This window comes from Ceratosolen solmsi, unplaced genomic scaffold (assembly GCF_000503995.2).
Source record: "Ceratosolen solmsi marchali unplaced genomic scaffold, CerSol_1.0 scaffold14, whole genome shotgun sequence".
Lineage (NCBI taxonomy): Eukaryota > Metazoa > Arthropoda > Insecta > Hymenoptera > Agaonidae > Ceratosolen > Ceratosolen solmsi.
This window is the reverse complement of record NW_011948420.1, coordinates 7,563,952-7,591,209: the sequence shown is the minus strand read 5'-3', so window position 1 is coordinate 7,591,209 and position 27,258 is coordinate 7,563,952. Positions and strand designations below refer to the sequence as shown.

General features: G+C 25.6%; 1 protein-coding gene across 1 annotated transcript in view; it reads left to right on the top strand.

Moving 5' to 3' along the window:
• The first annotated feature begins 24,011 nt into the window (after positions 1-24,011).
• Con (leucine rich repeat protein connectin) overlaps positions 24,012-27,258 on the top strand; it is a 212,339-nt gene continuing 209,092 nt past the window's right edge. The window contains exon 1 of the mRNA XM_011498293.1: positions 24,012-24,050. The gene's annotated coding sequence lies outside the window, so the exon portion shown is untranslated. The remainder of the gene's footprint in view (positions 24,051-27,258) is intronic.

Below are 27,258 nucleotides of genomic sequence, written 5' to 3'. Positions count from 1 at the left end.
AAACCCTTACAGCTAAATGAGCAATAAGCGGTGGATCCTTAAATGTCATTATCTACTTTTCCGTTTACCTATGGTTCTTTAAATAAACTGAAAGATGAAAACGTTAAATGTAATTTGTTGTACTACAAGATACCATATCTTTAAGTATTGTGAATTTCTAATCAATGGTACATTTTACTATCTCAAATGTATTTCATAATTTCAAAGTATGAAATATTTAGTGATATATTGAATTTTAATTTAAAATAATAATCGCAATTTTTATCATTATCAAGACTTAACAACTGAATGATGTTTATAGATATTAGTTTAATTAATTTTATTTATAACTATGACTTATTAATATGAAAAAAGTAATGCTTTATTGAATAAATTTAATACCTGATGCTTTTCACTAAAATTTATTATGCCATAGTATTATTATACCATAAAATATATATATATATATATATATATATATATATAATAATTTATTTAATTTATAATATAAGAACTTTTCTTATAAGAACGTATTTTTAAATAATATAATTTAATAATAAAATTAATAATACCTGCTTAAAAAGTAAATTTATTATATGTAAAATTTAACGACATTTTATATTTATGTAATTATCAAATGTCTTTATAAAATGTTCTTAATAAAATATATAATGGACTCTTCATGTAATATACTTTTATTACATTTACAAATTAAATTTACGTTCTGAATTTTGATACAACTTTAGTATTTATATTAGCGATTTTTATACGAAAGAAAATAAGAAAATATCGATAAAATAACTTTCATAAATCATTTTACAATCATTATATTATCTATTAATTTATATATTGAAAATAATTTATAGAATTCTATGATGAAAATTCTACCTTTGTTATTTTATAAACTTATAAGATATAATATATATTGGTTCAATTTTTTTTTAATTATTTAATGAAAGATCAATAATTAAATTTAAATAAACGCCAATTTTATAAATACTCTGTATATAATATTAATAAAAATATTTATACAATTGCTATAAAAAATAAATTAATAAATTTTACCGATACTAGTCGTACTAACCCCAATGTATGCATTTGCTTTATTTTTTCAAAATTCTGAATAATCACGGTAATTTAACGTTTTCTTTCTGACTGTATAATTACAATATTATGGAATATAATAACATTTATTTATTTTATATGTAATGGAATATATAGAATTTAATTTCTACGTTGTATTTGTGATACAAATACATAAATTGTTCACATACCAATGTTTCTAACTTCCATACAGTTATTATTTATATATTTGTAATTATTTTTTTTTTTTTTGCTAATTGAATTTATTTAATTCAATTAATAACAGTATTATAAACATTGATCAGAAAATAAGATTTTAATTCGAAATATTTTTATAATGAAATGAATGTCATTTTTAATTAAAAATTACATTAAATCTCTTATTAGGTACAAAAACTTATAAGATTTTTTTTTTATAATTATTTTTTGCTGTCTTTATGATTAATCATATTTCATTCGTTGATATAAATAGCTGTATATAAAGAAATATTATAAAAAATAATAATTTTTCTAAGAATTAAATGAATTCATAGGGTAAAGAATAGTTAAATTTGTTTATTTTTGAAAATTAAAAAGTACTTTTTACTTTAAAAATAAACTTTATTGAAAATAGAGAAGTAAGATTTGTCGTAAATTTAATTAAAAATTTTACTTTTAATACAATAAGATCAAATTCAATGTCTTTACTCATCTTTAAGTGTGTGTTTGGTTACAGGGAAACAGAATTCAAATTAAAAGTATGAGTAATAAAATTTTTCGCATACTCCAACGGGTAGTAGTCCTCAGAATTTTTCTGATTGCATATTTATCTTTTCATTTTAATCGTGTCATTATTATTTCTCGATTTTAGAGTTTCGGACTTTTACAAATGATTGTATTACGCAGTCTCTTTGCATTTTATATCGTCATATTGCTCAACGTTGGCGTTACTGCATTCAACTTTCATATTTATAATAAATAATTGTTGAGTGAAAATGAAATTTCGGTGTCAATATCGCATTTCGGCAGTCTTCTCTTTATCATTAAGTTTCCCTTTTCTTCTAATTGAGTTTGCTTGTGCTCTTTCTCTTTTCTCTTTATTAAAGAAAAGAACGATTCTATAAGAATTCTTGAAATTTAATTAAAACTTGTAAGAATGTTTAGGATGCAGATAGATACGGGTATCTTTTTAAATTTTTAATAAATATGTGTATTATAATATGATTCAACTTTTAATAATAAAAAAGAAAAGAAATAAAAGATTTTAATATACTAAGAAATAAGAATTTGAATTTAGTGCATGAATTCTAAAATTTTAGAATATTTGGGAATAAAAATCTAATTTTCTAGTGAATAAAAATTTCGATATATTAAAGTTTCTAAATGTATATAATTTATAAAATATTTGATAAATGCGTATACTTTTCAGCGAATTATAATTTACATTATAGTTTGCAATTCATTTTTATAAATATTAATATGATGCGAAGGTGATGAAGATTTCAGGAACTAATAATATTTGATATTAAAAATGAATAATATCTGTACTTATAATGAAAATAAATTTCAAGTGAGAGTTTATATGAAAGTTTAAAGATAAATTTCATTCAGTAAGTAAGATATACCATGAAAAATATATCAAATGTCGTCAAAGTAAAGTTTATGATTGTTTAAAAATTTATATCTTTATTTATTTAAAATATTATTTATATAATAGAAGATTAGTGGGCAAATATTTTCAATTCAATGCTTCACAATTATTTTTGTTGTTAGTAATACTAAAGTAGGCTTATGCATATTTGAAGCTCATGATTTGCATATCTTATTAACGAATAAATGTTTTCAGATTTTTATCTATCGCTTTAAAAAGTAGAATTTATGAAGTACAATGAGCTCTATCTTTTGCTTGTACGATGAATGTAAGGTAATGTGACGATTTCACAACCTCTTTTTATAAAAACTACTTCATTGTTGAAAAGTAAATAATACAAATTCGAACAATAACAAAAGTTTAATGAGACAAAGTTTTTTCTTACTTCCTCCTTAATAACTGTTGTGCTTCTATATTAATATATTTACTTTAATAGTAAAAAGTGTAAAAAAATGTTGTCAAAAGAAGGCCTTGTGATAGTAGATTACATATCGAATATATATAAAAGATCACATAATAGTACATTAATCTTTCGATCGGCTTAAGTCGATCACATTTATCGTAGTAGCCTTAAGCGTGTATGTGTATATCACGGAATGTCTCTTTTTATACGGCTTTTCAGATTTTTTCAAAGTAAAGCTCGCCCTTCCTTTCTATACTCTTTCGTCTTATTTTTTAAGACTTTTCGCTATTTAAAGGGGACGTACACTTTTTTTTTTCTTTACCGCTTGTATCTCAAATCGCTTGCGAAATAAGAGTAGCTACATGATTTTATTGCGCTTTTACATTTATTCTTGATAAAACTTATGAGTTAAAAAAAATGTTTATAAACTTATACCCATGCGCAGCTGATTTATATTATTAGTGTTTCAATTATTTTAATGATAATGATTAGAAAATTGAATATCTAATTTTAGTATTTATTTCTTGAGATAAAATTACAATCTTTACTTTTCTCCTCATTGAAATATAAAACTGATAATAGAGAATACAATTTGAAACAATAATCTGAATGAATTATTATAATTATATACTATTATAACGATGCTCACAACCATATGATTTCAACATAATAAATTTTGTCAGTTGTACGCATAATATTACTGTAAAAATTTTTTTTTTACATTTGCTTAATATAACAAATACTATTTATAACATATGACTACGAAGGCAAAAGATAAATAACAATTGTAAAATATTACTTATTATTACTTACTTTTTTTTCGTTTTTCCGACTCTCTATATTTTGCAATATTTCAAAAAATAAGGGAATGGTTCATTTGTTATTTTCAACTTATAAATATATAAAGTTGAAAAGAATTGTAATAGATTTATAAGCATGAGCGAATAAAATATTTTTCAAGATTTTTTGGCGAGTACGAAGATACTTGTATAAGAAATTAGTTGAAACTGATTTTTCAAAGGGAATGTACTTCTAAATATGACGAAGATACACACACGCGCGCGCACACACACACACACACACACACACACACACACACCTATTTTATTTACATGTTAATTTTTTTGTTTTTTTTTTTACTGGATGTATAATGAGTACATTTTTTATTATTTATTCGTTAAATGATTATTCAAGGAACAACAAAAGGGTTCATATGATTACCTAACTATAAAACGATTAAATTTATTGAGTTGTACAAGCTTGGATGATAAATAATCTGTAAAAAAAAAAATATACAAATAACAACGTGAAACTACGTGAAAAGCTTCCTATTGCATTCTTTTGTAAAACGTAAAAGTATTTATATAAGTTGGTATTTCATTACATGAACTTCAATTTTATTTAATTATTATATAATACTGATTTTTATTCAATGATAAATTAAAAACATGAAAATTTGTAATATTTTTCTTCAATAAATAATTGTTTTTTTTAAGGCAAAAATTTTTGTATAATAAATTATTTCGTATTAGTAAAAGCTGAATAAATGTATATAAAATTCTTATATCAATTTTAACTTTTAAATTTTGAAAAACTCATTAAGTTAATTTAAAATTATAAGTATTTCGTCTATCTATTACTTATTTGAATGATTAATTCATTAATAATTAATAATTTTTGAATAAATACTTATTTTATTAAAAGTTTTGAAAATAATTTCTAAATAGACAAAAAATTGTTTAACTCTTAATAAATTAAGAGTTTTTTTACATATCATAATAAAGAGTTAATAGCTTTTAATAATTTTAATCTATAACCACATATTATTTTAATTTTTCCATAAAATTGTTATGTTCGCTTAATAAATATGTAAAATATTTTTATACAGCTAGAAAATTATTTTTTTTTTAAGCTATTCGATTACTAAGGATAAAACCAAAAAAGAATCGGCTTATAAAAATGAAGGATCCTAAATTACGTTTAAGATAAAAACATGGATGTAAAAGAAAAAAGCAGAAGGGATATATTTTTTATGTAACATGAATAAATTGGTGAGCGATCGGTTATATATTGATCAAAGGGTCCGAGAGAATTTCGCAAAAGAATTTTTCAGCAAGTACGTAAATAGAAATGGATAAAAGCTTTAAGAGGTGTAGATACAAGAATTTTATGCCTTACAATCATTGTAGTAAATATTTTTAATTTTATTTGAGTGTAACACTATTAATATAAACGTTCAATTATTTAAAAATTAATATGTAATAGTTGTTATCAGAGTTGTTAAATTCGTAAAACATAAGTTACAGTGTTTCATAAAAACATAATTATTATGAAATTGTAAAAGGGTAAATCTATGTATTGATTAAATCTACTTTATCAATGAATGATTTTCTATTTACGTAAAACTAAATAATTTATTCAGCCAGGATTTTAATAAAGTTTGTACTGTACTACAATAATTGTTGATTATTAAAAATAAAAGCATCTCTAAAAATAAAATTTTTATGTTTTCTTGGATAATTAAAAATATAAACGACAGTTTTACAAAAACTGTGTGTAAAATAATTATGTTTTGATTATTTCGGACCTATGTTCTTAAAATTTTTTCTAAATATTTAAATATCTAATGCGATAAAGTTTAATTTACGTGATATATTAATTGGGTTTAATGTTGCAATTTAATTACAAGCTGAATTGAAAATAAAACTTTCTAATTTTCAAATCAATAAAAAAATTAATTTAGTGGTAAAAATTTAAATATTGCTATAATTTACAATTATAATAGTATCTGTTTGAAATATCGATATTATTAATAAGAGATTAAATTTAATTATTATTATTACAATTATATAATATTGTAATTAAGTTTTTGGTTAAATTTATATATATGTACGAGAATATTATTACGTCGACGATAAGGGAGGGATAAAAGGGCTCGGGACCATCAATAAAAAAATTTTTTATATATAAAATCGATCTTTATCGTTCAATGGAGTTTTCTTCAAGAGTAATACATTTTCGCGATTCGTATTTGATATTCTTGTGTGATGTAAATCTTTTCTCCTTGAGCCACGTTAGAAAAGAAAATAATAGTTGCTAGTGCAAAGAATTTAGGGCGATGCACCAATTTGTACTTCCATTCGCTATATTTTGCCATTCATTTTGTAAATATATGCATTGGTATATTGTATTATTAAAAGGGTATTTAATTCTTTATTCATTCTTTACAGTTTTTTCTTCGATTTACCATTGTCATAGTCTGCTAATATTACATAATACTTGTAACTACTACATACTACATATCTTGTAATTATTTGTGTTTTTTTTTTGTTTTTTTTTTTGTTGTTTTTTTTTTTGGCCAATCGGTGAAAATTATACCAGATGACTATAATTTTTTTAATTGTGTATTCATAGTTTTAGAATTAGATAACTTTAGTAATTTCACAAACTGTTAATTAAACTTATCTATATTAAAAATAATGCTTAAAATTATCAATATATGTATTTTTGCGGTGCACGATAACCGCATGAACAGTAATGACATTGAAACAATTACAACTTGTAAATAATGTCGAAAATTTCATTAGATTAACATGAATATATTCATCGTTCATATTTTTTAAAATTCAAATAATTATTTGAACTAATGATGCCACATAGTATAGCCGTATAATTTTGTATCTTATGTAGTATAAAAATTCATTTTAGACGAAAACTCTTCTGATGTTATGATGATTAAAATTAATTATAATTTCAAGCAATATAAAGGTTCTAATAATTTAGATGATGATTTTGATTACTTAAATTAATATACAGAAAAACATTCAAACATATTTTATATTATTATATTATTATAATACTTTATGATGCAATCACGGATTTGTCTCGTAAAATCATTTGAAATGATTCAATTTATTTAAAAAAATAATATTAATAAGCCTAATACATTTTATTAAACAGACAACTTGATTACAGTAGATAAAGATAGGTAGATAGGTTGGTAGAGATAGAGATAGAGATAGAGATAGAGATAGAGATAGAGATAGAGATAGAGATAGAAATAGTGAGAGAGAGAGAGAGAGAGAGAGAGAGAGAGTGAGGAGGCGGGGAGTTGAAGGATTGAAGGGAGTAGGGCGCAGAAGATTGCATTTATTCACTCCGAGACGCGTCACGTCTTTATGCGCATTTCCTAGATACGAATAATTGAATTACCTGGTCTATGTTTGATTGAGGCATTATGTAGTATGAAAGACTCGTATAACGAAGATTGCTCACACATTATTCGCATTCATCTTTAATTTTGGCTTCCAGGCGATTGTTTAAATATCATTTTTCTGCTACCATTAACTGTTAATTGTGAATCTATGCAATTGTTAAAAAAAAAAAAAAAAAACTATACAGAAGTGTTATTTATTAATTATTATAGTTAATAATAATTGAAGTCTTATAATATACAAGTTATATTATTGATCTCTAAATTATGATCTTTCTAATACTTGTTAATACTTTAGCGAAACGTTTAAAGTACGATTATATTAATACTATCAATAATTAATAACTGAGACGAATAAATTCTAATTGAATTTTGGTACTCCAAAGATCGTGCTACAGTAAAAATAAAAATATACGCATCTTACATATGTGTTCGAGTATTTCTGAAAACTTTACGAAACACTAATTATTAAGAAACATAATTTTTCTATAAGTTACATTCTATGACAAAAAAATCATCGTTTATTTTTTCTCAAAAAGCTCATATAAATAACGGTGGTTCATAATTTTAAAGCATATTTATAAATTTGCAATACGTAATGCTTATTATAAGTTCGATTGCAGTATGTGATATCTACTTGATTAGTTTAACGCGATACACGCGAGTAAATAATTTACCGTTCGCGTAAATTACGCGAAATTTTGCTATTTATCGTTGAGATGGCAATTGCCGAAAGTAGTCTGATGATATAAATCGCCTCGTAGTTTTTTTATTTAACAACTATAAATTGATATAAGATTTTGTAATAATACAATAATGCACTTGATACGTTATGTAATATAGATGGTCTGATTAGGTTACTGCCTGAGAATTACCGAATATATGTTAAAAAAAAAATCGAGAATATATTTCACTGCTATTGCCACCCAGTTAATATAAAAATATATTAATCTACTGATGGTTTAATAAAAAAAAATTTGTAGAGAGAGTATAAAGAATTTTGTAAGTAGATAATGCTTGTATTTTATTATATTAGTATTTTATTAAGCATATCTATATAATTATTCTATGTTCTATAAAATAAAAATAAAGAAATTCATTAATTAATTCAATTTATTCTTTTGGTAATTCTTTTAAAAAAACTTACATTGATATAATTAATATTTTAATAGCAAATTAACAAGTAATAATTTTAAATGTTTCATGTTAATTGTATTTATAAAAATTTGCTTTTAAGTAAAATTAATGTCACTGTATATTAATAATAAAGTAGTACTAATAAAATACAGACTAATTTTTGCTTAACTAACAGATTAAAAACGTTGTCTAAATTCAAATTTATAATTTTCGGTTTAAATTGTAGAATAAATGTAACAGTGTATTGTATTACATAATTATAACAATTTTTTCTTATTAATATTTTTATACATTAGAGGGTATGTGTTATTACTATTCAAATAGTAATATTGTTATGAATCGACGAATAAAAGAACTGATTTTTTAATTACTTCTATTATTTAAATAAGCATTTTTTCATAATATACATATACACATGTACATATATATATATATATGTATACATATATGTATATGTATATTTAATACTTGTTAACTTTTTTTTTTTTTTTTTTTTTTTTTTTTTTTTTTCATACATTTCATAAGATTGGAATTATGTTATCATTATGATGATAAATTTCATGTTATATTATATGTAATATTAAGAATTAAAATAATATTCAAATTGTATATACATTCATCATGCTTACTAAAAAATAAGCTTAACTATTTATAATATTAATAAAGTTTTCTTATTAATAATTTAATGTATAATATTATATAGAAAATACTCAGTTATTTTATAATATAAACTATTAAATTACAACAGTTTTCTTAAATAGTCCGATTTTACATAAATAAATAATTAATTTAATCTTTTTTATAGCTTTAAAAGTATGTTAAATGCATTTAACGTATATGAATTACAGACTTTAAAATATTAAGAGCCATGAATATATAATTTTTTATTATATATAGATATTTAGTGAAATATTGTGAGTTTTATACGTTTGTAAAGTAAAAGGCTTGTTATTTTTTAAATATTCGAGTACAATTTTATTAGACATTACTTTTAAATGGTGCCATTAATTCGAATTTATGCTAGTTGTAATTGCAGAAATTATTAAAATATTCTTGAAAAGTACAATCAATTTAGAATGGATTTGCAATATATAATCATTCTTATTAATTTAATTCGTATACATATATACATATACATACATATATACATATACATATATATATATATATATATATTAACTAATTGCTACGAGAGTAATTATTGCAAGTAGGGTATTAATATATTAAAATATAGGTTTAATATGCATTTAGAATATATCAGGTTACATTTTATTAGGTAATTAGTATTCCTGATATTTGCTTCGATTTGATTCAGTATTAGCACTAAAGTAAATATATCAAACTATGGATTATTCGCGTGGGATTTACCTAATTTGGAGAGCTACTATAAAGAAAAATCAACAGATGTTCCGCCCGACCATTTTAGCGAGCCTTTTATGTAATTTTATTAGAGGTTAACGAGAGTAAATATACACTAGTTTACTGTAATTTTTTTACAAGTGTAAAATAAAAGTAATATAAGGAAAGACAATTTTTTTAGGTACATTTTTTTTTAGTTTGGTAATATTGTTTTACTTGAAATCGGACACAAAATTAATGAAAAAATTTAGTATAGTTTTTTTTTTTTGTTTTTTTGTTTTTATTGTGCTATTAAAAGCAATCATTGACGATTAAATGTTTTTTTTACTATTATGAAATAATTATTTATGAAATCTTATTAGCCCCTAAATATTGATAAAAAGTTTAATGTAAATATAACGAACGGCATTCAATGGTATTTATAGTTTTTGACACTATTAATAAGAAATTAATTTAAATCATAAATGATTCTTTGTAGATTATAATAATACTTAATTGATATTATTTGATATTATATAACAAAAAATTGAGACATGCCGAAATAAATCCATTAACAAGTTCAAAGGCGTTTCAATGCCTCCCTAATAATGTTTTATTAATCTTCCTTCAAAGAGATAGAAAGTACTTAATGTGCTAATTTAAAGCAAAAGATTTCTTACATGTTGGCAAATATTGTAACACGAGGAATAGTAAATTATGGAATGATCATCGAGTGCAATAAATTCCTATAGAGAACTGTTTAAAATTCACACTTTTATTGTTTTTTTTTTCTTTTTTCATTTTACAATGATATAGTAACTTTGAATTGCATTAACAAGAAATAAGAATAAAACGAGTTTAAAAAGTACAAAAGATTTTACGTGAAAGTAACATAAGAATAGGGAATAGCAGAAGATCATAAAGTTATTTGTGTGATTATAGTTAGAGCTTCAACGTTCTGGCATATTTAAAATTTCTTGCTATTTTTCTCAATGTTTACATCCGAAATGTACTAAATTAATTTTTGCATTGAAAAGTTAACTTTTCTTGCATCATTCATCTACATTTTGCAAGAAATTATCATAATTATTAAGTACTATAATTTTAGTAAATTTCCTTGGAAGAACAGTAAGAATTTCACGTATACAATCAACGTTATTCAATTAACATGAATTGACATATTTAGTTAGTTAATTATGGATAAAAAAAAAAAATATAACTATAAATAGACAATTGTGACTACTCGTTTTACGTTAGAATTACCTAACGAGATCATATAAAATTTTTCACGTCTTATAAAGTGATTAGAGTAAAGGTGAAATATTAATTTAAGATTCTACGGTGTAAATGGATTTTTCAGCTTACGCGATGTGAACTGAAAGTATGCAATGAATATCATCTCTCTTACATATGGAAGGATAATTAAAGTAGTGCGCGATATATATTAAGCGAGACATTCCATAAATTATTAAAAATGTTTCAAACTTTTAACATATTTCGCAATGTGCATTTTTCGTAGTTTGTAATATTTTATAATCAACGATGAAATTAGACAAAAATGTTAATGTAACCGTAATATTATTGATATCTTGTTGTATTTATTAAAGTGTTATTAAATTAAATAACGATTGAGAAATTCATTTCAGAGTTTAATTTTTCCTTATTATTATTATTATTATTATTATTATTATTATTATTATTATTACAGATTAATAATATATGATGCCTATTAAATTATTGTTACGATGGGATAAAAAAATTTTTTTATACCTATTATTATGGGTTAAATATAGTGGAGAATAAAAACGAAAGTTTTTAAATTAAGAAACACATCAGCGAGAGAAGTTGTAAAATAATCGGTTTTACAGTTGAACTTATTCTGTGGATTTTCTGTGGAAAAGTTCCGTTTCATTACCAACACAATGAGTATCAGTTTGGTTATGGTCTTCTCTTTAAAAACTCAATATTTAATACGATTAAGTTAATGATACGCGAAATATCGCATAAAGAGTCGTTAATCAATGTCTTTATTCATCAATAAATTATCTAAAAAAATCTTAATCATATGATCTATTATACAGAAGCTAATATATATATATATATATATATATATATATATATATATATATATATATAATCAATACTAGACAAGCTAAGTTGCAATCTTACAATGAATACGGTTTATTTAAAAGAAAGATCTGCGCGCATGTGTGTATTATATGACATTACGTAACGTATAGATATCGATAGTTGCGAGTCAACTTTTTTTCTCCGTTGGTATATACACTCGCGTGACATAAATAACCGAGAGTTTGGGTAAACGTTCCATCATAAGCACCAGCCTCCGTGGCGATCACCGCGTCGTTTGTGCACCATTGACCAATGCAGCTGCCTCTGCATACAGCAACGCATGAAAAATAAATTCAATGCACACCCCGAGCTAAACCTTCGCTTATGAGCATGACCTGTGTGCATGTGTTGCGTTGATGAAGTGCCGCAGTGGAATGGGAAGGAAGACGGAGGGGGAGAGAGGCTCTACAGACTCTAATGTATGTCGACGTTTCGTTGAGATTTCACGAAGGTTTTTTCATCTTCTTAAAAAGGGTACTTACTGCACGTTCGCAGCATCGAGTTTCAAGGATGTAGATTTTTTTGAAAATGTTTGTAGGTAGATATGAACGATGTCGATTTGGGAGGAGATAATTCTGATTATATTCAAATAATGTGAGATATACTTGCGCATACGAAAGCAAAGACTATTAATCGCTTGCATTTAGCTACATCAACGTAAATTTAATTCCCGCGCTTTGCAAATATTTTCCTATAATTGCAACGAATAAAAATACTCGCACAACTATTCCATTCGTATTATACTTTCATATATATATATATATATATATATATATATATATATATATATCTTTCGTATTTTATCGTCGCATCGTCGCCAAAGTTTTAACGTCGAGTGTATTTACTTTTTTTCTTTTTTATAACTCCTTGTGTAATTCTGCAAATCGTTGAGCCCCGTGTCACTAAAATGTTTTATTCCAATATCCTCGAGCTTGTTTATTTTAAAAAAAAGCCACTACATAGTTCTATAGAGGTCAGAGACGATGCGTGGTTGGATATCGCTAGACATAATACCGATTTTAAAAATACGACCTTTTAAGATGCGTACGAATGCGCCAAGAGGAATCGGACGCGTGTAGATATAAACACGCGACTGAGACTCCCCCCTCCTTCGCAACCACTCGCCACTCGATCGTCACCCTTATGTATTTATGTTGTCATTTAGAGATAAATGTTTTCACGTCTACGGCGTTTTGTTGATCATACCGCGATATAAATGAATTCTTCCCTTCGGCGCATACTCACTTACCATTCTTTTTTTTTTCCCATTCTTTCTTTCGATTTTTTCTCTTTTTCTGTTTTTTTTTTTTTTTTTTTTTTTTTTTTTTTTTTTTAAGATTTGCTCGCTTCCTTTATATCTGATAGATTTTACGTACCTCGTCTCTCCTCCACGCTTTTCATTCTTATTAGTTTTCACGCATGACGTTGAGAAAGCGATATTATTTTATAGTAAAAAGATGTTGACAATGAACGACGTCGAGTGAATTTTGTAATTTTGTTTTCGAGACATTGAGCACATTGTGATTTCTTTTTATGTGGCTTTTCAAATACATTCGAATGACAATTGTTAATATTTTCCTCATTGATATTCTCAATGAGACAAAGTTTTTTTTCTCAATATTCTTTATTTAGAATACGATTATTAATAATGAATGCAGCCTCGATATTTTGGACTATTTCTCTATACTAGAAACAATGAAAATTGAATAGCTAGAAGAACGTAAATATTTTCTTTAATATATCCAAAATATTATACGCGCTATACTTTATTTTACCGTTATTTCAATTATTATCTTAACGGATGCTTAGCTGGACCGTTTATATGTATGTGCGCCGTTATACAGACTTTTAAATGCCAATGTGTAGTTGAATCAAGATAATGTGGTTCTATATTCAATTATAGACTTGCTCGTTATTAAAATTGGGAAAGAAGCACGAAATTTATTAAACTTGATAATGAACATAAGGGTATCTCGTCGATTATATTTTCAATTTCATTTGTGTTCACTGATTGTAATCATTCAATAATCATGTCTACGTCATCGGCATTGTAATTACTAGAGATTTAAAGAGCCAGTAAGAGAAATTGCCTCGCAAACTGGAAAAGAAATAAAATGAAAGTGAAGGATCGGTATAGTGCCAGAAAAGTTTTTCCATCAACAGCTCCGGCGTATAACCAACTATGCAATATAAAGGCAACTCGTAAATTTTTACGGTGACACGTGATTTCGACAAGATTATTTGGAATTTCGACGATGTCGATTTGAAAGATCCTTGTGAAATTCATATCAAGTTGCTATTGGGAATAAGGATTAAAAAAATTATGCGATGCCTCGGAGATTTTTATAGTATCTGTTATGTGACGACAGCAAGATATTTAGTGCGATCTTAGCGATTTTTAAAAAAAATTTTATTTAAAAACTGATGGGTATTTTGGGGAGCGAGGAAGCGTCTCGTGATATGTTCAAAATTTTTTTTTTTTTTTTTTTTTTTTTTTTTTTTTTGACAAATAACAAGAGGGAACTGACGTACACCTGTTTGATAATAGGAGACGAAGATATATTAGAAAATTCGTTTTTCTCCCTTCCTACTGACTGACCTATCACAAAATATGAAGTGATTTCACAAAAGTGAAACAATAGAATTTCAATATCAATTGATTGTCTACATTTAATACAATGTCTTTGTTAATCAATGTATGCCCAATAATAGTAAAATTCATCGTAAGGTACTTTTTCTTTTACTTCCAACGTTATATTAATTATTGTTTAAGCGATGAATTAAAATAAATTTATATATCCTTTTACATATTATTAATGTAATTAAATAATAAAACGTTTAAGCGTTATGTTTTTATTATGTGTTTAATTACTTAATAATTGTTTTCCTATTTATATATTTGATATAAATATATTTGACGAATACTTTTGTAATGTTAAATTCACTAATATAGTATAAATATAGCGAATATTTTTAGTTTGTAAAAACAATTTTTTTAATTCTTTTGAAAACCGAATGGAAATTGTGAATTTTCTTTAATCTCTAATTTGCAATAATTTAATAATTTATAATGATAATGGGATGTAGTGATGTAACAATAGCATAGGCTTGAGCTTTTCTTCTCATTATAGTAAAGGGTAATGGTTATAAAGAAATTTTGTCTTTGGTATATAAATGTCGGATGTAAATTATCGAAATATGGAAAAGGAATGAATGCTTCAGTTTCGTAAAGCTATTGCATTTTTCTATTTTATCTTTCATTCGTACACGATAATCCAGATATTCAGATACCCACAACATACCCATATTTCATTAAATTTTCTAGATCTTTGCGAATATTGTTGTAAATCTTGTAGGATTTTTAAGATTTGGCCTTCGTTTTTACAGAAACATATATTTTCAAATTCTTTGTTTCATAAGGAATAATGAAAATTATTTTCTTAATTTAATGTACTCAGCAGACGTATTATTATGACCGTTTTATCACCGATTGGTCTAATATTCATCTTATTCGTGTACTTTTATTTAATAATTAAATAATCGATTATTATTACAAAATAATCGTTAAATCGATGAAACATGTTTTTGATGTTCAAAATCAATATTTACATCGTACACACAAAGTGCGATAATTCAGTAAATTTTGATCAGTGCAAAATCGACCCGTTGTCCACTGATCTAATGTATCGCATATTTAAAAAAAGTCAGAATCCACCGATTCCCCAAGGAATGGAAAGGCGAGCGTGATTATGCCGATTATACTAGATGCGGAGAGTGATCATGTACATCGAAAATCCACTTGGGCTTTCTCCTCGCGCGCATTTTTAAAACACATAGACAAGGAGCATTTCTTCCTCGGGGGCATTGGGTCTCGCTCGCCAGATGCTTCTCGCTATCCTTCCCTCCCTCACCGCTCCCCTTTCGCTTTCCCTTCCTATGAGCGTGCGGAATATTTGGCAGGGTGTCTATGGTAAGGGTCACCATTGTTGGTTTATACATTTCTCCTCTCACTCGTTAGACTTGAAAAAACAGCGCGCCTCTGACTACCTGGAGCCATACAAAAGCTGCAGCACCTGCCTCTTCTATCTTTCATTTTGCATTCTGAATGGCAGCGTGTGGCAGTCGTAGAATCCTTCGCAGGTAGGAATTGTGATCTTTCGGGAAGTAGACCGCAGGTCTCCTTAAGACCCATTAGCGAGAGAGTTAACAGATGTTGCCGTTGTTCGTGGCACTCGACGCTGATATCTCGAGCCCAGCATTCATTAGTCTTTTTCGCTACACTGCAAAAGCGCCAAAATTAGAGGACAACGCTGGTTTGACAAAGAAACGAAGAAAATAAAAAGTAACAACAACAACAACAAAAAATGAAAAACAAAAAAAAAAAAAAATAAATAAATAAATACAATAATGATAAGAAAGGAAAATGGAGCAACAAAGTAGTATCATCATGAGTAGAATTTGTTGCAGGATGTAGGACGATGATTTATTTCACTTCGGTTTTTATCATTTGAAAATTAAAGGTCAAAATTTGTATACTCAAGGTTAAAATTCAAGTTTCTTTCTATTCTTTCATTGTCAAATATTGATTTCAGATTATTAATTAAAAATAAATTTCGTATGTAATTTCTACGATAAACTTGCTTTCACAAATTAATATGGGAAATCATTATTAATCCAATAATGAGAATATTGATGCTATTAATATAGGATTAGTAATTAATAGTAAGTACAATTACCAAGCAATCAATATAATAAATTTCATAATTTTTGATTAACGAGCTGCTAGCCAGTGCTGTCAATTTGATATTTGTAAATGGCAGAAGAATATTTTTAAGCAAATTATTATAAATTACAAAGTATTATAGAAAACTATCACATTACTAATCAGTAAATAAGTTAAATTAAATTTTTCGAAAACTTGTTATTCCTTTTAATTAGTAATTATTTTCGTTCAACGATATTTATTGTACAATTTGATAATTATTACGTAAGATTGTATTCTTAATAAAGAATTTTCCAGTCGATTTTTGCTGTATCAATAATGTTTAAATTAATCAAGGACAAGGCTGACATTATTTTTCAATTACATTATATTTATCGTGTAATATTTCATTCTATATTTTTGTTAACAAAAATTTTGCCCTATCCTATTTGGTATAAAATATTTGGGCATATAAACATGTGTGTACATAAGAGAATTTGTCTACACAAAAACATATAAATATTTCTATTATGATGTAGAAGTAAAACTTAGAATTAATGGAAAGCTTATAATCAGTCTAATATATAAAATAGTTTCATAAAAGTAAAATATGAGATAAATGTAACGAAATAATTTTTAATTCTTAATTCTTAATTTGTTGAAAGAAGAAGCTTCTGAAATAATATTCAAGCTTAGAGAATAAAGGAATGTTCATGTATAAATTGGTAAAGTTAACTAGTCTGAATAATCTTCACGGTTGAAAATATCGCATAATACATTTTAATTTTTGTACCTTTGCAACTTTACAAAAATGTTTCTATTACAATCATATGTAATAAAAAAAATACACACACACACACACGAGCGCGCGCGCGCGCGCGCGCTACAAAATTCCTATATAGCCGTAAATTACGTGATAGTGCGTATAATCAATTACAGGTCAAGAGATATCAAATTAAATCGAGTAATTAGTAATTATCGTTAAATGACTATTCAAGTGTTATTTTCGAGATAATAATTTATATGAAAAATAGACAGTTGGATTGGTTATTATATTAAATTGTATAAGCATGTAATTTGTCTCATTATATTTTGAGAAATTATATTGATTTTAAAATACATTTTAGTAGCTTCTTTAATTTAATATATTATTAAATCTCAAATAGTTAATATAAATATTAATTTATTGTTTAAGACTTCCATTGAAAATAATGTACATTATACGGAATTCCATTTTTACGGCTTAATTTCATTCTTGATGTTTCTATTCTTGATTGCCAAGTATAGATTAAAATATATTTAAAAAAAAAAAAACATTTCGAAATTTAGTAATTGATTATTCATAAGTAAAATAAATTCAGTCTGTCGAATATTAATCACTTCTAAGGACAATAATGAAGCTTCCTGTTAACACTATATTTCTTATTATTTTATATTAGACGATAAAGAATTGAATTATCTGAAGCCGATTTTATTATTTCAAGAAGTGCATGATGATTTAGATAGATGCGAGATTACTTGAAAATATATGAATTTATACTTACTTGCTGAAAAATGTATAAATCTTATTGTATAAAATTGACAAAATCTTTCATTATAATAAGTGTATTTATCCGTTTGAGGGAAAGTTTTGCGGCAAGTTTTCTTAGCTCGGTGCAATATCGTACTTATATAATAAGTCTGGAGGGAAATTAAGCTGAGGTGCGCATTGCCATTATAAATTATGATTCACCTGCTCCTCGTTATATTATGTACTTGCCACTCTTTTATAACTAACGAGTAAATGCGCAATGTGCGTAACTTCAATCTATTTGCACTAGGCGATAATAACGAAGCGGATGAAGCGATATGGAAGCTCAATACTTACCCTATTTGCATTTAAATAATACATATTAATACGCAACATTAAAATTTCAATTATATGTCGCTTCTTCGGCTCCTTAAAATAACAATCACAATCATAACACTTATAATCATAATAATAAGATATTAACAAAAGTATGTCATTTGAATTCTAGATTATTCAAGGATCCATTTTGTAATTATAGAATACAGGTGGAAAAGCTTAAAATTACAATCCATCAATAACTATCACTTTGAATTTGTCTTTTGGGTGTGAATTTATTTTAAGAAAATGACTAACTATCGTGGAATTCGCAATTCGATTTACGGACGATGGAATTTAAGTTGCCCCTGGACATTCGTCTTCTCGTATTATCGTTAAACTACGATATATTCGTATTCGTATTCAATTCATGGAGAGTTCGCTGCTTTGGAGTCGAACAGAACATTTTGAATTGTCAGGTAAAATTGTACGTTGGACAACACCGCTTGGACCGTACTCTTGAAGGGCCAACTTTTTCATCAGCCTATTTCAGATTTTTGTGGGTACGTTTCTTTCCGGATATTCTTACGTCTTATTTAACGGTTTTTCAAGCATTTTCGCTCTCAAACAGAGCATTTATATTCTTCCTTAAAGTTTCTTATATCGGCTATAAAAATTATTATTGGTCGTAACTATATTAATTACAAGAAAATGAATGAAATAGTAGTTTCAACGACTAATAAGAAAATTCTATTCTTTCTGAAAATGTAATCCAGTTCTTTATATAAAATTTTATTTTCACGATTGATTCTCGTCTTGCTTGATTTTCTAAAAATATTCAGGTGAAATTTAAATTGAAAAAATTCCTTTTACCCAATCTGATTTTATACTATGTTATAAATCTTATATTGTGTATATTGTTCGTTATTTTTAATGAAATTTTATAACAATTTGTTCAATGATAATCTATTTAAAGTGCATATAAAGTGTGTATAAAATTTAAAGCAATATTTTCATAAAAACTTTAATACCACAAATTTCTTTTAATTACAATATAATAATTTAATTATTTAATAGCCAATATTTATAAAGCAATTACTTCTCAAATTACAATTGCATAATATTATATTCTGGTTTTGTATGACTAGTACAAATTATTATTAATTAAGCTAATTAAGTTGATAGTCGAATTCTTTGTGTATGCTTCTAAGAAAAAAAATAAATAAAAAAAAAAAAATAAAAAAAAAAATAAAAGTTATTTACCGTAAATGTATTTGACTAAAATTAGCTTTGCTCGTCATTATTTATTCTTAATTTTTATTGTCTGTTTTATCGTATTCGTGAAATTTTTGTAAAGTGACTTTATGATTGTATACGATAATTTTTGTACGTTGATATGAATAATGTATAATATAATAATTTTGTTGTGTGAGGGTCCAAACATACTTTAAAATTAAAAAATTGAATTATAAATTTCTTAACTTATAGAAATTAGATGGTTAGGTAATTAAAGAAAAAACATTTATATGATAGATTTCTTATAATTATTCATATATACTTAATTATATTTTTTATTAAAAGATTGTTTACATATTTCTAGAAATATTAAGATGAAAAATAGATAGAAAATTTCAATATCGGAATTTTAGTAAAACAATTGCATGCACTTGTGGAATTTCAGGCAAATTGAATCGACACTTTCAATGAACATTTTCGATATCCAAAGATAACACTATGGGAGCAAGTTTAAAAATGTGTCGGAAGACCGAAATAAAATAAAATAAATTTGGAAAAAGTTGGACGCGTGATTAAGACGGCATGGATTAAAACATATTGATTTGAAGTGATTTTTGACGTGTAGATTGGATGGGAGAAGGATGGTATGAGAATATAATGATGGAAATTCAAATAGAAATCCATGTGTCAGCGTTTGTAAGCAGCTTTTCATGTTCCGGACTTCAACTTGTTTTTGACAAGACACGAAGATTCTGGTTGAGAATTTCAACCTAGATATGTGCATCTCTTTCCTTAAAATCGTAAATCTCAGCTCGTTTCGAATAGTAAATCATTACTTATCAAACGCTTCAATTTCCCAAATTTGATTTCAAATTGAATTCACTATCCTTGCCATTATGCAAAGCTCAACAGCCTTCTATTCTACTCTTTTATACATTTTTGATGTATTTTTTTTTTATTTTTCATATTTCCACTTATTTTGCTTTTTGTGATTAAGAAGAGAGAGAGAGAGAGGGAGAGAGAGGGAGAGAGAGGGAGAGAGAGAGACATAACGATACTCTGCTTTACTATGCTTTTAATCAATAGAGAGTTAAATTCAGTATCACGATAAAATTAAATTAAAAATTTTTTGTATGCATGTCAATATCCCAAACACATCTATAATTTATTAGGATTTTGAAATTATTAAATCGACGTCATTTACTTTTATTTTTCATAAGTAATTTAAAAAAGTTATTCATTTAATTTAATTCCTTTTATATTTGGTTTGTATTATATTTATAATATTAAACAATATGTATGTACAAAAAGGAATAAATTAAATTCGTCTAAACTAAAATGACTAGTAGACGCTTAAAATATTTATTTTAATATATTTAGTCCAACAAATTTGATTATTTAATACCTATAATTATAATATTAAGCACGAATAAAATTTGTAAAATTAATACTTTACGAACTATTAACTTAGCTTCTAAATTTATTCTCATAATTAATTTTTTTAATTTAGTTAAGCTATCAATTTTGTAGTAGTTGTGCTTATAGGGTGCTTTTGTAATTCTGTATATATTATGTATAATAATGCAATAATTAATGTATTATTCTAAGAAATAAAATTAACAACCTACGCATTAAAGACATTATTTATTAATTTTTCATCTATTGTGATTTTTCTTTAACAAAATTTAATTTGATTCATTACATATAAATATATTTATCATAATTTTCATTATACAGAACACTACTCTATTAGCATTTTTTCGCAGACTACTATTTATGATAAGTTGTAAAGATATATTAATTAATATAAATAATATTTCGTTTTGTATATAGAATTGAAATTTTTTCTAAAAAAAAAAAAAAGGTTTTTATGTATAATATTTGAGTATTTTTAATAGAATGGATAAATTTAGTTAAATTTTAAGTAAAGTGACCAGCAGTGGATAATCAACATCAATTCAATAAGCCGTTCTCTCTCTCTCTCTCTCTCTCTCTCTCTCTCTCTCTTTTTCTTTTTCTCAGTGTTTCTAAATGTACATTTATATATATATATATATTTATTATCGGTAAATTCGTTTAGTTAATAAAAAATAATGTAAAAATTAGAAAAATAATACTTAAAATTGAATTGCATCGATGTAGTTTTTATCAGTAAAGTTTTTATTTTCTTTCGCTTTCCTCTCGAGCGCATCTGCATTTTCCAGCTTTCTACCATTCTTCTGCACCGGTAGTCAAAATTTTCAAAATTATTTCTTAGAAGTTGTATTAGTCAAACTACTTTGTCAGCAGATTAAGTTTTCCAATGCTTATCTCCTTTATGAAAGACTGCGTATTAAGGCTGAGAGAGAGAGAGAGAGAGAGAGAGAGAGAGAGAGAGAGAGAGAGAGAGAGAGGGAGGGAGAGAGAGAGAGACGCAAGATATAACCTAAGGAGTAATGGAGTAGACAGTGAGAGCTGGAAGAGATGGAAATAAAATATTCTTTTTATGCGTGAGACAAATACTGTGGAATGCATAGAATTATTCGTGTAGATGCGATGCCGCTGCCACGCCACTTTCAGCCAATTTGTGATTTACGAAAAGATTCACAAGTCAAGTATCACGAAAGAAGAATATAACAAATTCTAATATTGTGTGTTATGAGTATTAAATTCTATATTATTTTTTTGTATTGGAATGTTTTGTGTGCGATTGATTAAATATAAGAAAAATTAATTATAAATATGCCTTGAATCTCTAGTTTATTTAATTTTTGCATTACATACGTTATTTAAACAATTAATTTGTGCTTGATTTTAGTATTAATTATAAACAATAGGTGAATTTGCTGATTTTCGAAGCAATTCAATATCTTTAAATTGTGTACAAAGATATTTAATTGTATATATTTTTTTTTTTCGCTGACACGCCATTCGTTAAGAATAGTTAATTATTATTGTTATGACAATTTAATATTGATTATTATGGTTGAATTAATTCTTGGATATCTGTATGGATAAATAATTATATGTTTTATTTTATATAGAAACATTATTGTACTATAATATGTATCGAGTACATATTCACTTGTATTATTATTAAATCCTTAAGCATTCTTTTTGAAATTTATTATCTTTAATCGAATAACAATATGAAAAATATGCAAAACAGTGATTATTGTTTATTGAATAATAATGTTCATTAGTTTCACTACAAACAAATGGATAACTACATTTAAGTTTATATGTAAAACTTAATTCAAAGACATTACTGTTCTACAAGTCTTTATACATTCATAATTTATTGGTTATCCATCTAACGGGGGTGCAAGGGAATTGATTTAATGGCATGGTTTGATAAAAAGTGACCATTAACAAAGAACGCCGAAAAGTGATACATAAGTAAGGGAGAGAGACTTGATGTGGATAAAAATCGTCATACTTGAATATAAAAATGGCCATTAGGTATACATGTTTGTGTGCGAATATGGAGGAGGAGGTCGGATATAACAAAGCCACAAAAGCACGAGATAAGTGCATATGTATGATGAATGGGCACGCGATTACTTGTATAAGGTGCTCACACATAATCTAGAGCTGGTGTACTTCCTTTTTTATCTCAGCGTGATGTCACATCCCCGTGTTACCCCGCGCAGACACATGTAAATGCTTATCTTACCTGTGGTGGCTTTTCCCCTGCTTTTGTTTACACTGTTAAAAAAAATTAAGGTAAAGCTTTTTTTTTTTTTTTACCTACGTAGATAATTCAGTGACCCATGAGACATAATGTATCTTTAACTTTATACTATGATAATGCTTTTTTTTTTTTTTTTTATATTAAAGACACAGGAATCACGTGTAATAGATTTCAAAGGATATACGGACGATAAATAAAAGGTTCAACAAATTTTGTACATAAGAAATGTACGAGTAATTGTATATTTCTTGGGTAAAGGCTAATTTGGGTTATTGCATTTTTGAAAGTATATTTCGACAAGTGTCATGAAATTATTGCGATTCTCCGAATTAATTAATTTCAACGAGTGTCTCCAATTAAGAAACTACCAACGCATCAAAAGTATAGTAGTTGTGTTTATAGCATTATTAAGGGAAATTCAAGTGTGAATTACGCTTACAATAAATGCAGTTTATACTATACGGCTCACTTAATTAAACTATGTAATATTAAAAAAAAAAATGCATATTTCAAGGAATTTGTTAATTAAAAATTACAGTATTTCAATAAGTTTTTTAATACAACAATTTGTATTATTTTTCATTGAAACAATGTTGACAATAATATTCTGTTTTAGACAATCTAATCAAAATAATTTCTTTTATTTTAGATTAGAATTAATCTTGCTGTCTTTATTTGAACTGCTGTCAAGTGATTTTAAGGTATTTGAAATATTTCATTTGTATTAATCATATAACAAGATAAATTATATATACATATATATATATATATATATATATATTTATATATATATATATATATATATATTCCTTATCGTAATAAAAATTTGAGAATTAGTTATAAAATAACATTTTCATTTTCATTTTCATTTTCATTTTCATTATTATTATTATTATTATTATTATTATTATTATCATCATTATTATTATTATCATCATTATTATTATCATTATTATTATTACTATAATTAAATTAATAAATTATTAAATTAATATTATTAAATATTAGTATTATTTTTGGAAAAATTATGGCAAATTATTGATTCGTTTAATTATGAGGATTATTATTTTGAAATAAATTATCAAAGTTGAAAAACAAAAATAGTTTTACTAACAAAAAAATAATACATAATCGAAGAAAGGATAAATCTATTTTATAGTTTAAAAAAAATACCCGTAATTATTTTTTACGTACACACATACAATCTAATATTCGCAAATATTTAGAAAACAAATTTTTTCTGAATTTTTGCTCCTATTTTGTGATTGGGAAATACTGGGCATTTATCGTTCAAACTTGATAATTCAAATTAATTTCACTTCTAATGCTAACAATGTTTATTAAAATGTCTATGAAGAGCTGAGATCAATGCAATGAAAGTAAACACAAATTTTATCAATAAAAAAATTAATCTTTAATCGAAGCAATATTTTCAGAATTGATATATTTTAAAAGATGTTTAAACGTATCAATACGCACATTCCTATAAAAATATAAACTATACAGACTATAAAGGAATAATATAATGTATATACAGAAAACATAATAAGGAATTTGTTATAATTTTTGATAATGTATTAATTTTATTAATTATTTTTGAAAATGTACATGCCGTTTACTTTTGAAAGAGACTAAATGATACTTTTGTACTGCAGATTGTAGATTTTAATGAATCTTTATGAGGGATTTCATCGTATTTTTACATGAAACATAGCTTTCATAGTTTAATTTCGTACGTCGTTGTTTCTTGAAATATGAGAAATTTTAATGTAAACACGTGTTATTTCGATGAAAAATTTCACCACCTTCTTTATTCATTATTTTAAAGCACTTGAATGGCCAAAATTAAAAAAAGAATTTACAAAGCTTAAGCAGATTATTATTCGCGTGGTTATTATTAATATTATTAATGATTACGGTTGGAATCTTGCGAATGTGAATGTTAATAAAATAAAAAGGCAATTATTGTAAATTTATTGGAATTTTATTAATTATGTGCTAGTATTTAGATTTTTTTTTTCTTTGTAATTTGGAATTGAATAAGATTTCAAGTTTAATAACGTTCGAATTAAAGTTATCTACTTTACCTACATACTAGTCAATGAAATAATATTATATACAGCTAAATGTGCCTATAAGAAATATTTAAATGAATTGTTTGTAAAATATATGTATCTCGTTAGAAAATAAAATGAGTTCCCTTACGATGTATTATGATCATATAATAAATAATATGGCTAAGCCCTTCTGAAATACGCTATTTTGAATTAGAATCGTTATTACTTTTTATTAACTGCCATTAATAAAAAAACACTGAAATTTTTATTTTTTTTACGATCGTACTTGAATAATTTAAAAAATACATGCACATATATATTTTTTTTATACCTGAAAATTAAGTATTCATAAGGAACTTTTATGCTTCTATAAAAATAACGCATGTTAACTGTTAATTAATTAATAAATTCCTTCACAATTGTTATTAATTAACAATTATTTATTAACGCAAAAGGATTTAATAAATGTACTGTAATAAGCATTTTCATTAATTAAGATATTTCTATTATCTTCTAGTTCAATAAAATTTTTAATAAACTAATATATAATAAAATAATAAAAAAAAATTGTAGCTTAAGCAAATGAATGACAAATGAATATTCGAGGTGTCGTTTTGTACGTTTTTACAATTTAGTTAATGCTGTACATTATTTTTAATATATTCTTAACAAATGTTCTCGTCTTCGGTGGTTCTCGGGTAAACGCAAATTCATTATCATTCAATTTTACTAAAAAAATATAACTTGAACGATCCAACATGAATATGCAATATGAAATAAGTGTTGCGAAAGGAAAGTAATGTTTGTGTCTTCATCGGATAAATTTATAATTAATATAGTTTAGTATTATGTAATTATTCAAGGACGATGAAAAGCTTTTAAGACTTATGCCATTTACGTTCACTCTACGACTAAGAGAATTACGCAGAATTTTTATATAGTTACGACATTACAAACATACGTCCCACACACACACACACACACACACACGCGCGCACGCACGCACGCACGCACGCACGCCTTGCGTACATACAGAGCCCCAAATTACTCTAAGTTTTAATTCAATTTAATTTTAAGATCTAGCCAATATAATTTGAATGTGTAATACGAATGGCTAAATATTATATGCATTTATTGTATTCTGAATTCTCTATTATTTCTTAGTATTATAGTGAGTTTTATTTTATGTTTGATTTCATGGAATGTATATTTTGTGAAATCATCTTGCCTATAATTACGAACATTTTATAAATAAATAAACAGATATATAAAAACAGTTTTGATGATATGCTTAAAGTAAAAAAGCTCGACGAGTGTTATTTTGTTGATTTTAATTATATTAAAATCTATTTACGTTCATTAATGCATAAACGAATATGTCCAAATATACACTTCCCATTCAAATCAATGCTATTGTATGATTGATAAGAGATACTTCATTAATAAGAGCAAATCTCATGTATATATATATATGATTGTACACGATGATATATAATGTCTAATATTACGATCTAGTGATGATAATGAATAATAACGTTTCTTATAATAATTCTGCATTCTCAAATACTTTTGAATCTACGAAATATAATCTATCCAACTACTCCGTAATATTATTATTATTATTATTTATGTTTGGTATTAGATGTACTATTCAGTAGCTGCTTAAATGGCAAGTTCTCATTGTCGAGCCTCGCATCATTAATCATTCGCATCGCTAAGCGTCAAGAAATTTTCCACGTGTAAAAATATTCCACTCGATAGTAAGAGTAAAAAGAGATGCGAGGTAAAGACTTGGCGTTTGAGGCTTGAAATGCGCAGAGTTCCCAGACACTATGCTACAAAGACTCTTTCC